Below are 13,048 nucleotides of genomic sequence, written 5' to 3'. Positions count from 1 at the left end.
CTTTAAGTCTCTACTGAAGACTCATCTCTTCAGTGGGTCATATGATTGAGTGTAGTCTGGCCCAGGAGTGGGAAGGTGAACGGAAAGGCTCTGGAGCAACGAACTGCCCTTGCTGTCTCTGCCTGGCTGGTTCCCCTCTTTCCACTGGGATTCTCTGCCTCTAACCCTATTACAGGGGCTGAGTCACTGGCTTACTGGGGCTCTCTCATGCCGTCCCTGGGGGGGGTGCGTCACCTGAGTGGGTTGATTCACTGTTGTGGGCATCCTGTCTGGGTTGACGCCCCCCCCTTGGGTTGTGCCATGGCGGAGATTGTTGTGGGCTATACTCAGCCTGGTCTCAGGATGGTAAGTTGGTGGTTGAAGATATCCCTCTAGTGGTGTGGGGGCTGTGCTTTGGCAAAGTGGGTGGGGTTATATCCTTCCTGTTTGGCCCTGTCCAGGGGTGTCCTCGGATGGGGCCACAGTGTCTCCTGACCCCTCCTGTCTCAGCCTCCAGTATTTATGCTGCAGTAGTTTGTGTCGGGGGGCTAGGGTCAGTTTGTTATATCTGGAGTACTTCTCCTGTCCTATTCGGTGTCCTGTGTGAATCTAAGTGTGCGTTCTCTAATTCTCTCTCTCTGAGGACCTGAGCCCTAGGACCATGCCCCAGGACTACCTGACATGATGACTCCTTGCTGTCCCCAGTCCACCTGACTGTGCTGCTGCTCCAGTTTCAACTGTTCTGCCTTATTATTATTCGACCATGCTGGTCATTTATGAACATTTGAACATCTTGGCCATGTTCTGTTATAATCTCCATCCGGCACAGCCAGAAGAGGACTGGCCACCCCGCATAGCCTGGTTCCTCTCTTGGTTTCTTCCTAGGTTTTGGCCTTTTTAGGGAGTTTCCTAGCCACCGTGCTTTTACACCTGCATTGCTTGCTGTTTGGGGTTTTAGGCTGGATTTCTGTACAGCACTTTGAGATATCAGCTGATGTACGAAGGGCTATATAAATAAATACATTTGAAATTTGACATAATGAGTGGAATATATTGTTGTATAAAACCCAGCTATTTCAGCAGTGCATTGTACACTAACTACACTATAATTCCTAATGGTAGTACATAAGAGTGACTCTTTCCAGTATGTGCAATTGAAGCACACTGGCTGATAGAGAATGCAGTATGAGTAGGCAGCCCTTGTCCTGGAATGATTTAGATTTACATTTGGTTCAGTTGTCAACTAACGTGAATTCAATGTGAACATTGGCATTGACAAATCCAATGACATTTCACTATTTAGGTTTAAAGTTGGGTGAAACAAAATGCCCTTGTGTTGATGACTCTTTGCAAATCCAATTCGTTTTACAGTACGTTAACTAGGCACTACATAATTTTGGTTCAGTAGTTATCCGTTTCGAGCAGTTTGATTGATCGTCGTTATCATAATTGTACATTAGAGTATATACACACACCATACTTTTTAGGTTTCTACTTTACAGACATACATTTTCATTATGTAGTTCTCAAAGTCTGTAGTAGACAAACCAGTTAAAATCTATAGGTTTATCAAACAGTTAAGTGATTATCAATTAAGAAAGTCAGATGAAAGATGCACTATGAATTTTTAATTTTTTTTTAAATCACTTCGCCATTTCCTGGTTGCTAAAAATCGAACATGCTGACCACACCACTTGCGTTACGTGTGTGAGCATTGGGTTTTAGGAGCATATACCCACGTGGCTGATTGAAAGATGAACTGATGTCCACACTCCAGTCGGTAGTGGTAACACACCTTAAAGTTGGTTGCTAACTGCCATATAAAGTCCAAAGAAGACCGAAGGAGGAGAGATTACTAGAAACAAACTAGTTTTACCCTTATATCTGTGGATTCAACTGTCAGAGTGGAGGACCTTGTGCATTTCAGGTAAAATAACAACCTAGTGTTTATATTCCAGGACAAATTAGCTCGCAACATCAAGATAACTAAGCCAAATGTCCATGAATGTTTCAAGTGTTTCGACCTGTCCCCAAATTAATATAGTTTGTTCATTGTTCGTTTTGATAGTTCAACATGTGTGTCATGATTGCGTCTGGTGTGGATGGACAAAATCAACATGCATGCGATGGCGCATGCCCGGTCTAGTCAGCATGTAATAGTTGTCTAATTTCAGTTTGTGGCACAAAACAAGCAATTATAGTGTAGAGAATCATTGTACCATCTAAACCGCTTCTAAATACATTTTCCATAACCAAAAATATTTATTTTTCAGCTGGTGTACATAACCGAAACAAAATGTAATAACGGGAAGCATAGAACAGATGTACTGCTTGTTAGACTTGCTTTCAATGAGTGACAGATCTATAACACTCATTTCTATGCACATTTGGTCAGATCACCCAAAAAGTTACTTATTGCAGCTTTAAGTAATGGAAACTGTATTTTAACAAAAGAGAGAATTATCTAACGGATAATCAACCTTCCACTGAGTTGCATTATTTTCCAGAGAACGCATAGAGCCCCTCATTGATTATTCCTTTTAAACTAAGGCTATAATTTAACACATTTTCCACAAGAAATGTGTTGATTTGCAGGTAGAAATGTGTTCAACATCCACTGAAGTAGCTAGCAAGTTTACTACATAGCTACAGTAGTTGCTGTTGTAACCAAACAAACAGACTTGCTATTTAGCTAGCCAAACCATCAGTCCTACTTTGCGATTATGAAAATCAAATTCAACAAAACCAAATAGGCCTACTGTTTTATATTCGAATTCTGCTTTCAAAAGCGGTTCAAACAAAACATGGAAAAATGAACTACAGCCATTGCATTCTATCACGCAAATAACTGTGCGTTATTGGGAAACAACGCATGCTCTAGAATGCCCTTCAAGACAATCAGAAAGGACTATTCAACAATGCCATTGTAGAAATATAAAATAATGTGAGCATTATATTGTAAAAGGCAATTAATTACCTTATATGAACATGTATTGCCATCTGAAAGAAGAAACACTGATTAAGTTTAGTGAAAAAGTGGCTGATTTAATTGAAAATGTGCTTAGAGTTATGAAACTTCTGCCCTTTTGATGATCTGTTAAGTTTTGTACTAAGAGTTGTGGAAATGTACTACATGGGCCTACTTGTGAAAACTGCACCAAAGCTATTAAAAAAAGTATATTTTTTTCACCTTTATTTAACCAGGTAGGCTAGTTGAGAACAAGTTCTCATTTGCAACTGCGACCTGGCCAAGATAAAGCATAGCAGTGTGAACAGACAACAGAGTTACACATGGAGTAAACAATTAACAAGTCAATAACACAGTACAAAAAAAAGAAAGGGGAGTCTATACATTGTGTGCAAAAGGCATGAGGTAGGCGAATAATTACAATTTTGCAGATTAACACTGGAGTGATAAATGATCAGATGGTCATGTACAGGTAGAGATATTAGTGTGCAAAAGAGTAGAAAAGTAAATAAATAAAAACAGTACGGGGATGAGGTAGGTAAAAATGGGTGGGCTATTTACCGATAGACTATGTACAGCTGCAGCGATCCGTCAGCTGCTCAGATAGCAGATGTTTGAAGTTGGTGAGGGAGATAAGTCTCCAACTTCAGCGATTTTTGCAATTCGTTCCAGTCACAGGCAGCAGAGTACTGGAACGAAAGGCGGCCAAATGAGGTGTTGGCTTTAGGGATGATCAGTGAGATACACCTGCTGGAGCGCGTGCTACGGACTGGTGTTGCCATCGTGACCAGTGAACTGAGATAAGGCGGAGCTTTACCTAGCATGGACTTGTAGATGACCTGGAACTAGTGGGTCTGGCGATGAATATGTAGCGAGGGCCAGCCGACTAGAGCATACAAGTCGCAGTGGTGGGTGGTATAAGGTGCTTTAGTGACAAAACGGATGGCACTGTGATAAACTGCTGAGTAGAGTGTTGGAAGCAATTTTGTAGATGACATCGCCGAAGTCGAGGATCGGTAGGATAGTCAGTTTTACAAGGGTAAGTTTGGTGGCGTGAGTGAAGGAGGCTTTGTTGCGGAATAGAAAGCCGACTCTTCATTTGATTTTCGATTGGAGATGTTTGATACGAGTCTGGAAGGAGAGTTTACAATCTAGCCAGACACCTAGGTACTTATAGATGTCCACATATTCACGGTTGGAACCATCCAGGGTGGTGATGCTGGTCAGGCGTGCGGGTGCAGGCAGCGAACGGTTGAAAAGCATGCATTTGGTTTTACTAGCGTTTAAGAGCAGTTGGAGGCCACGGAAGGAGTGTTGTATGGCATTGAAGCTCGTTTGGAGGTCGGAAGTATATAGAATGGTGTCGTCTGCGTAGAGATGGATCAGGGAATCGCCCGCAGCAAGAGCAACATCATTGATATATACAGAGAAGAGTCGGCCCGAGGATTGAACCCTGTGGCACCCCCATAGAGACTTCCAGAGGACCGGACAGCATGCCCTCCGATTTGACACACTGAACTCTGTCTGCAAAGTAATTGGTGAACCAGGCAAGGCAGTCATCCGAAAAACCGAGGCTACTGAGTCTGCCGATAAGAATATGGTGATTGACCGAGTCGAAAGCCTTGGCGAGGTCGATGAAGACGGCTGCACAGTACTGTCTTTTATCGATGGCGGTTATGATATCATTTAGTACCTTGAGAGTGGCTGAGGTGCACCCGTGACCGGCTCGGAAACCAGATTGCACAGTGTAGAAGGTACGGTGGGATTCGAGATGGTCAGTGACCTGTTTGTTGACTTGGCTTTCGAAGACCTTAGATAGGCAGGGCAGGATGGATATAGGTCTGGAACAGTTTGGGTCCAGGGTGTCTCCCCCTTTGAAGAGGGGGATGACTGCGGCAGCTTTCCAATCCTTGGGGATCTAAGACGATATGAAAGAGAGGTTGAATAGGCTGGTAATAGGGGTTGCGACAATGGCGGCGGATAGTTTCAGAAATAGAGGGTCTAGATTGTCAAGCCCAGCTGATTTGTACAGGTCCAGGTTTTGCAGCTCTTTCAGAACATCTGCTATCTGGATTTGGGTAAAGGAGAACCTGGAGAGGCTTGGGCGAGTAGCTGCGGGGGGGGGATCGGATCAAATCTACACCTGTTGTATTAAGGGCATGTGACAATTTGTTTTTTCTTTTCTTTATAAGTAGGAATAAACAAATTCATATAAATCATTATTGATGCATGTGTCTTTTTCCAATCACCTCATTGAATAAATAAAGTTGCCCATAATTGCACGCTGTGCAAGAAAAATATAGCCTGTCTAATGTCATGCATTAACAGACTAGTCATAGTTTGTTCTAGCCCAGCATTGGACTAAAGGATCCTAACGTTACTCCTTAGTCAAAGGACCTTACATGGGCTGCCGAGTTGCACAGCAGTCTAAGGCATTGCATCTCAGTGCTAGAAGCGTCACTACAGACCCTGGTTCGATTCCAGGCTGTATCACAATCGGCCGTGATTGGAAGTCCCATAGGGCGGTGCAAAATTGGCCCAGCGTCTTTCGGGTTGTAAATAACAATTTGTTCTTTGCCGACTTGCCTAGTTAAATAAAGATACAATTAAAAAAATAAACTTTGTTTAAAAAAGGGCTAATTGGCTCTGGAAGACAAAATAGCCAAATACTCCATCTAACATAAATCATGCTGTATGGTCCTAGAAACATAAATCCCTCTACTTTCATATCACATCAAAATCATTTCACAAACGCAAAACACACTTACCCTACACACCACAAGGTGCCGATGGCACCTTAATTGGGTAGGAAGGGCTCATAGTGGGCCTTAAGGCTGGAACAGTATAAATGGAATGGTAAGGAATACACGTGGTTTCCATGTGTTTGATACCATTCCATACACTCCATTCCAGACATTATTATGAGCCGTCCTCCCATATGTAGCCTCGTACGCTGTTGAAATCGGTTAACACAGTTGCGGCCTACAGTCTTTTTTAGTGACACATTTGTGGCATCAGTATTCCCTTTACACACGTGTTGAGAGATGCATAAAGCCTATTACCACTGGTAGTCCACTCGGTCTTCCATTCGTTTTTCGTAAACAAGCACTGGAACATGGAAATTAGACCGTGTGGGAACCCTAACCCTTAGGTGTGTATCAATTTAACACACATTTGTTTGCATTATTATTTCTTGCCAATATAAATTAACCTCCTTATGCTTCCAAAACCGTACCGCAAGTAATGCATAATTTTCAGGCAGAACACACCGCTCATAACAAAAAAAATCCCCCCCCCCTACAGAAGACGCCATCCAATGACTTGTGTAATGTAATAGAACAGAGGCGTGATCAAGGGCTACATTCATTCTATCACAGATTGATCAATACTAGGCAGCAAGCAGGCTTCTTGGCTTGAAGTCGCAAGCGTGAGTCGGCTATGCTTCACCATGGGAACGGGAAACCAGCCATGACGAAACAAAGATAAGGTAAAATAGAAGACAAAAAGGATACAAAGTAGCCTATCCAAACTATCCACTTTTTGCGCACTCTATGAACTAAAACCGTTACCAAGTAGCATCATCCTTTCCATTTGTAAACAATAATTAATGTTATTTTCTGACAGAGTAGGCTAGCCTAATAATAATTAAATTGTTCTTACCGTTTTAACAGTAGCCTATACCGAAGCCTCGAAGAATAGTCACAGCTGGTCCAACATGAGCATCGGATTGTGTTTTCTTTTTGAAAATATGAAGATGGGTTCCGTCTGTCTCGGTGTTCTTTTATGGAAAACGGGTCATGTTTGCATAGCTCTTGTCTATGAAGTGACCACAAGTAGATATGTGCGTGGCGGGTGGAAATCTCACTCCTTACGTGGGCTACAGAGGGAAGATCTCTCTCAATATCCTCCTAGCGTCCACTGGAGGCTGGCACTCAGAAGTACCGAAAGCTAGGCTACGCTGTGCTTTGCTTTGAGGCGTTTGAAGAAAACGTGCGCGTTGTTTTGCACAGGCGTTGCTGACGCATGCCAGATCTTACAACGCATGGATAAGTATTTTAAGTATCAGCTAACCAGATCGTAATTTATAGCAACCTGTCAGTCGATGACGTGGCACGCAACCATTGGTTGATGCATGCAACGTCTGAGCAGGGGAATGGAACCATTTTCATGCTGGAGGCTCAAGCTCGCAGCCCCTACTGGTCAGACAGTTGTCTATGTATTTATTTAGAATCAGAGAGCTGGGGCTTGAACGACTGATCAACAAATCACCTTGGCTTGCATCATAAAAAACGACTCATTATTATTTGCAGATCAGTCAATCATAATTTACCCATCATACCTCATGGTTTTGATCATCTCGAACACTGCCCTAGTTTACATGACTGACTGCTCCAGACTGTAGTGCCAAATTAGTCATCTATTAGCTTTATGCCTGCACAGTAGGCTACAAAAGACACCTATCCCACTTACGTATACGACAGCATTCTGTGCAAAATCTATTTTTTTATTTATTTCACCTTTATTTAATCAGGTAGGCCAGTTGAGAACAAGTTCTCATTTACAACTGCGACCTGGCCAAGACAAAGCAAAGTAAGTGCGACAAAAACAACACAGAGTTACACATGGGATAAACAAATGTACAGTCAATAACACAATAGAAAATCTGTATACAGTGTGTGTAAATGAAGTAAGGAGGTAAGGCAATAAATAGGCCAAAATGGTGAAGTAATTACAATTTAGCAATTAACACTGGAGTGATAGATGTGCAAGTATAAATACTGGTGTGCAAAAGAGCAGAAAATAAAAATATGGGGATGAGGTAAGTAGTTGGTTGGATGGGCTATTTACAGATGGGCCGTGAACAGCTGCAGCGATCGGTAAGCTGCTCTGACAGCCGATGCTTGAGGGAGATATGAGTCTCCAACTTCAGTGATTTTTGCAATTCGTTCCAGTCATTGGCAGCAGAGAACTGGAAGGAAAGGCAGCCAAAGGAGGTGTTGGCTTTGGGGATGACCAGTGAAATATACCTGCTGGAGTGTGTGCTACGGGTGGGTGTTGCTATGGTGACCAGTGAGCTGAGATAAGGCGGAGCTTTACCTAGCAAAGACTTATTGATGACTTGGAGCCAGTGGGTTTGGCGATGAATATGAATATGTAGCGAGGACCAGCCAACGAGAGCATACAGGTCGCAATGGTGGGTAGTATATGGGGCTTTGGTGACCAAACGGATGGCACTGTGACAGACTGCATCCAATTTGCTGAGTAGAGTGTTGGAGACTATTTTGTAAATGACATCGCCGAAGTTGAGGATCGGTAGGATAGTCGGTTTTACGAAGGTATGTTTGGCAGCATGAGTGAAGGAGGCTTTGTTGCAAAATAGGAAGCCGATTGTAGATTTAATTTTGGATTGGAGATGCTTGGGCCAGTAGCTGCGGGGGGTGCAGAGCTGTTGGCTGGGGCTGGGGTTGGGGTGGCCAGGTGAAAAGCGTGGCCAGCCGTAGAAAAATGCTTATTGAAATTCCCGATTATCGTGGATTTATCGGTGGTGACAGTGTTTCCTAGCCTCAGCGCACTGGGCAGCTGAGAGGAGGTGCTCTTATTCTCCATGGACATTACAGTGTCCCAAAACCTTTTTGGAGTTAGTGCTGCAGGATGCAAATTTCTGTTTGAAAAAGTTAGCCTTTGCTTTCCTAACTGACTGTGTATATTGTAGTATGACTTTCCTGAAAAGTTGCATATCGCAGGGACTATTCAAAGCTAGTGCAGTGAGCCACAGGATGTTTTTGTGCTAGTCAAGGGCTGTCAAGTCTGGAGTGAACTAAGGGCTATAGCTGTTCTTAGTTCTACATTTTTGGAAAGGGGCATGCTTATTTAAGATGGTGGGGAAGGTACTTTTGAAGAACGTTGAACATCGGGCCAGGTCGATTAGAAAGGCCTGCTCGCAGAAGTGTTTTAGGGAGCATTTGACAGTGATAAGGTGTGGTCGTTTGGCCACAAACCCATAAGACGCAGGCAAATCAAATCAAATGTTATTTGTCACATACACATGGTTAGCAGATGTTAATGCGAGTGTAGCGAAATGCTTGTGCTTCTAGTTCCGACAATGCAGTGATAACCAACAAGTAATCTAACTAACAATTCCAAAACTACTGTCTTATACACAGTGTAAGGGGATAAAGAATATGTACATAAGGATATATGAATGAGTGATGGTACAGAGCAGCATAGGCAAGATACAGTAGATGGTATCGAGTACTGTATATACATATGAGATGAGTATGTAAACAAAGTGGCATAGTTAAAGTGGCTAGTGATACATGTATTACATAAGGATGCAGTCGATGATATAGAGTACAGTATATACGTAGGCATATGAGATGAATAATGTAGGGTGAGTAACATTATATAAGGTAGCATTGTTTAAAGTGGCTAGTGATATATTTACATCATTTCCCATCAATTCCCATTATTAAAGTGTCTGGAGTTGAGTCAGTGTCAGTGTGTTGGCAGCAGCCACTCAATGTTAGTGGTGGCTGTTTAACAGTCTGATGGCCTTGAGATAGAAGCTGTTTTTCAGTCTCTCGGTCCCAGCTTTGATGCACCTGTACTGACCTCGCCTTCTGGATGATAGCGGGGTGAACAGGCAGTGGCTCGGGTGGTTGATGTCCTTGATGATCTTTATGGCCTTCCTGTAACATCGGGTGGTGTAGGTGTCCTGGAGGGCAGGTAGTTTGCCCCCGGTGATGCGTTGTGCAGACCTCACTACCCTCTGGAGAGCCTTACGGTTGTGGGCGGAGCAGTTGCCGTACCAGGCGGTGATACAGCCCGCCAGGATGCTCTCGATTGTGCATCTGTAGAAGTTTGTGAGTGCTTTTGGTGACAAGGCAGTGATCGCTGAGATCCTGGTTGAAAACAGCAGAGGTGTATTTAGAGGGCAAGTTGGTCAGGATGATATCTATGAGGGTGCCCATGTTGTACCTGGTAGGTTCCTTGATAATTTGTGTGATATTGAGGGCATCCAGCTTAGATTGTAGGACGGCCGGGGTGTTAAGCATATCCCAGTACCTGTACGAACTCTGAAGATAAATGGGGGGCAATCAATTCACATATGGTGTCCAGGGCACAGCTGGGAGCTGAGGGGGGTCAATAACAAGCGGCAACATTGAGAGACTTATTTCTGGAGAGATGGATTTTTAAAAGTAGTAGCTCGAACTGTTTGGGCATAGACCTGGATAGTAGGACAGAACTCTGCAGGCTCTCTCTACAGTAGATTACAACTCCGTCCCCTTTAGCAGTTCTATCTTGACGGAAAATGTCGTAATTGGGGATGGAAATTTCAGATTTTTTGGTGGCCTTCCTAAGCCCGGATTCAGACACGGCTAGGACATCAGGGTTGGCGGAGTATGCTAAAGCAGTGCATAAAGCAAACTTAGGGAGGAGGCTTCTGATGTTAACGTGCATGAACCCAAGGCTTTTCCGTTACAGAAGTCAACAAATGAGAGCGCCTGGGAACACACAGGGCCTGGGTTAACCTCTACATCACCAGAGGAACAGAGGAGGAGTAGGATAAGGGTAAGGCTAAAGGCTATAAGAACTGGTTGTCTAGTGCATTCGGAACAGAGAGTAAAAGGAGAAGACTTCTGGGCATGGTAGGATAGATTCAGGGCATAATGCACAGACAGGGGCATGGTAGGGTGCGATAAGAACTGGTCGTCTAGTGCGTTCAGAACAGAGAGTAAAAGGAGCAGACTTCTGGGCCTGGTAGGATAGATTCAGGGCATAATCAAATCAAATCAAATGTATTTATATAGCGCTTCGTACATCAGCTGATATCTGAAAGTGCTGTAGAGAAACCCAGCCTAAAACTCCAAACAGCAAGCAATGCAGGTGTGGAAGCACGGTGGCTAGGAAAAACTCCCTAGAAAGGCCAAAACCTAGGAAGAAACCTAGAGAGGAACCAGGCTATGTGGGGTGGCCAGTCCTCTTCTGGCTGTGCCAGACAGGCGGTGATGCAACCAGTGGGGCTCTCGATGGTGCAGCTGTAGAACTTTTTTGAGGATCTGAGGACCCATGCCAAATCTTTTCAGTCTCCAGAGGGGGAATAGGCTTTGTCGTGCCCTCTTCACAACTGTATTGGTGTCTCCAACCGTGTGACCACACCAGCCCAGGGCCTCCACATCCATCTTCTTCACCTGTGGGATCGTCTGAGACCAGCCACCCAGACAGTTGATGAAACTGAGGAGTATTTTTGTCTTTTGTCTGTAATAAAGCCCTTTTGTGGGGCTGGGCCTGGCTGCCGAGTGGGTGGGCCTGACTGTCAAGTGGGTGAGCCTATGGCCTCCTAGGCCCACCCATGGCTGCGCCCCTGCCCAGTCATGTGAAATCCATAGATTAGGGCCTAATGAATTTATTTAATTTGAATGATTTCCTTATGTGAACTGTAATTGAGTAAAATCTTTGAAATTCTTGCATGTTGCGTTTATATTTTGTTCGGTATGTATATATATATATATATGTTATTATTTTGAGCAGTGTATGTGGATTAATGTACATTTTGCCTTCCCCTAATGGAATTTAATATTATTTTGTACATGTTTTACCCCAGTCCAGTTGGTGGCAACAATTCTCATTTTGAGTGTAGTTTTCCATAAAACCCAAAGAAGAAAAAGATTCAATGCTCTTGACCATCCCACTGCTACTGTTCTAGATGACTGTTGGGAATATACTAGTAGACAAGTCAGTAGTTTTGGTTGGACAGTTTGCTGATGAGAGTGGTATGAGGGAGTTGGAGGTTGGCCCTTCTGTGGTGATAAGGGATGTTCCTCAATGGTTACTCCCAGATCCTGTTGTTGATTTAACCTTGGTAGAGAAAAGGAAAGATTGATTAGAAGTCAGTGATATAGGGAAACTGGTTGACAATTACATTGGTAGAAGTTTTATGCTTAAAAAAAAAAAAAAAAACTTTTCACACATGGATCCAAGGACCCAGATAGTGGGCGCACAGGAGCAGGCATTTGCATTTCTGAATTTGATATGGAGAAGACTAACAGATGAACTGTCAGTATACTCAGTTGAACTGTTGGCAATAGTAGTTGCTTCCAGTGGGTGGAGGAATTACAACCTGTTAGAATTATAGTATGCTCAGATTCTCTGTCTGTATTGGATAGTTTATCATCTGGTAAATCTAAAAGGAGTGACCTACTATTGGAGGTATTAATATTATTATGGAGAATTGAGAGACTGGGTGTAGTAGTGAGATTCTGCTGGGTCCCAGTACTTTTGTGTGTGGAAGGGAATGAAATTGAAACAAGATTATTGATATTAATGTTTCACTGAGTAGAGGTCAGATCGAATGGAAGATCAGAGCCATTTTGATAGATGTCTGGCAGAAGAGATGGGACTCTGAGCCCAAGGGCCGGCATTTATAATCTCTCCAAAGAAAGGTTAGTGGACCAAGATTCAAAGGTCAGATTAGGAAGGAAGATGTGGTGTTTGCTTGATTGCACTTAGGACATTGTACATTGAACTCATTACATCTGGTTGGCAAGCATGTGAATGGTTTGTGTCTGGAGTGTATGGTAGAGGAAACGGTGTAAGAAAAGACCAAGAGGCTCCTTAACAGCTTCTACCCCCAAGCCATAAGACTGCTGAACAATTAATCAAATGGCCACCCGGACTATATACATTGAAACTATGATGCAGTGCCTTACACCACTGCACCACTCGGGAGGCCTTCCCAGTGATTTTACCCACACACCACTATTAATGCAGTCTATTTAGCTAATCCACTCCCTGTACTCCATGTCATGTGCCAAAGAGACTGGTTTTTCTTCATCATCAAATTAACATTCTATCAGAGAACAGAGGATTTGATCACCCTCACAGCTATCCTCCAATCACAGCAATTATGCAAATATTGGAACTCTTAATTTTCTCCACAGAACACGTTGGTATCCAAACCAGTCTTAAATTGCTTGCCCACACCCACACTATACTGGGGAGGCTCCAAGATGGTAGCATGGACACACACTTCCTACAGAGCTCGACATACCAATGTTTGAAAGATAGTGAAAAGTGTATTATTTTGAACTACCAAACGAA

The 13,048-nt window shown here is 43.4% G+C and overlaps 1 protein-coding gene across 2 annotated transcripts in view; it reads right to left on the bottom strand.

Annotated features, from left to right (window-relative positions):
- Nucleotides 1-7,004, bottom strand: part of LOC118401018 (ninein-like protein) — a 44,076-nt gene extending 37,072 nt beyond the window's left edge. Inside the window, exon 1 of one of the 2 annotated variants that reach the window (XM_035798140.2) lies at nt 6,608-7,004. The gene's annotated coding sequence lies outside the window, so the exon portion shown is untranslated. The remainder of the gene's footprint in view (nt 1-6,607) is intronic. The other variant, XM_035798160.2, reaches the window with a different exon arrangement.
- Between the last annotated feature and the right edge of the window lie 6,044 nt (nt 7,005-13,048).

This window comes from Oncorhynchus keta, chromosome 2, assembly GCF_023373465.1.
Source record: "Oncorhynchus keta strain PuntledgeMale-10-30-2019 chromosome 2, Oket_V2, whole genome shotgun sequence".
Taxonomy (NCBI): Eukaryota; Metazoa; Chordata; class Actinopteri; order Salmoniformes; family Salmonidae; genus Oncorhynchus; species Oncorhynchus keta.
The sequence above is the reverse complement of the archived record's forward strand: the minus strand, read 5'-3'. Positions and strand labels throughout refer to the sequence as shown.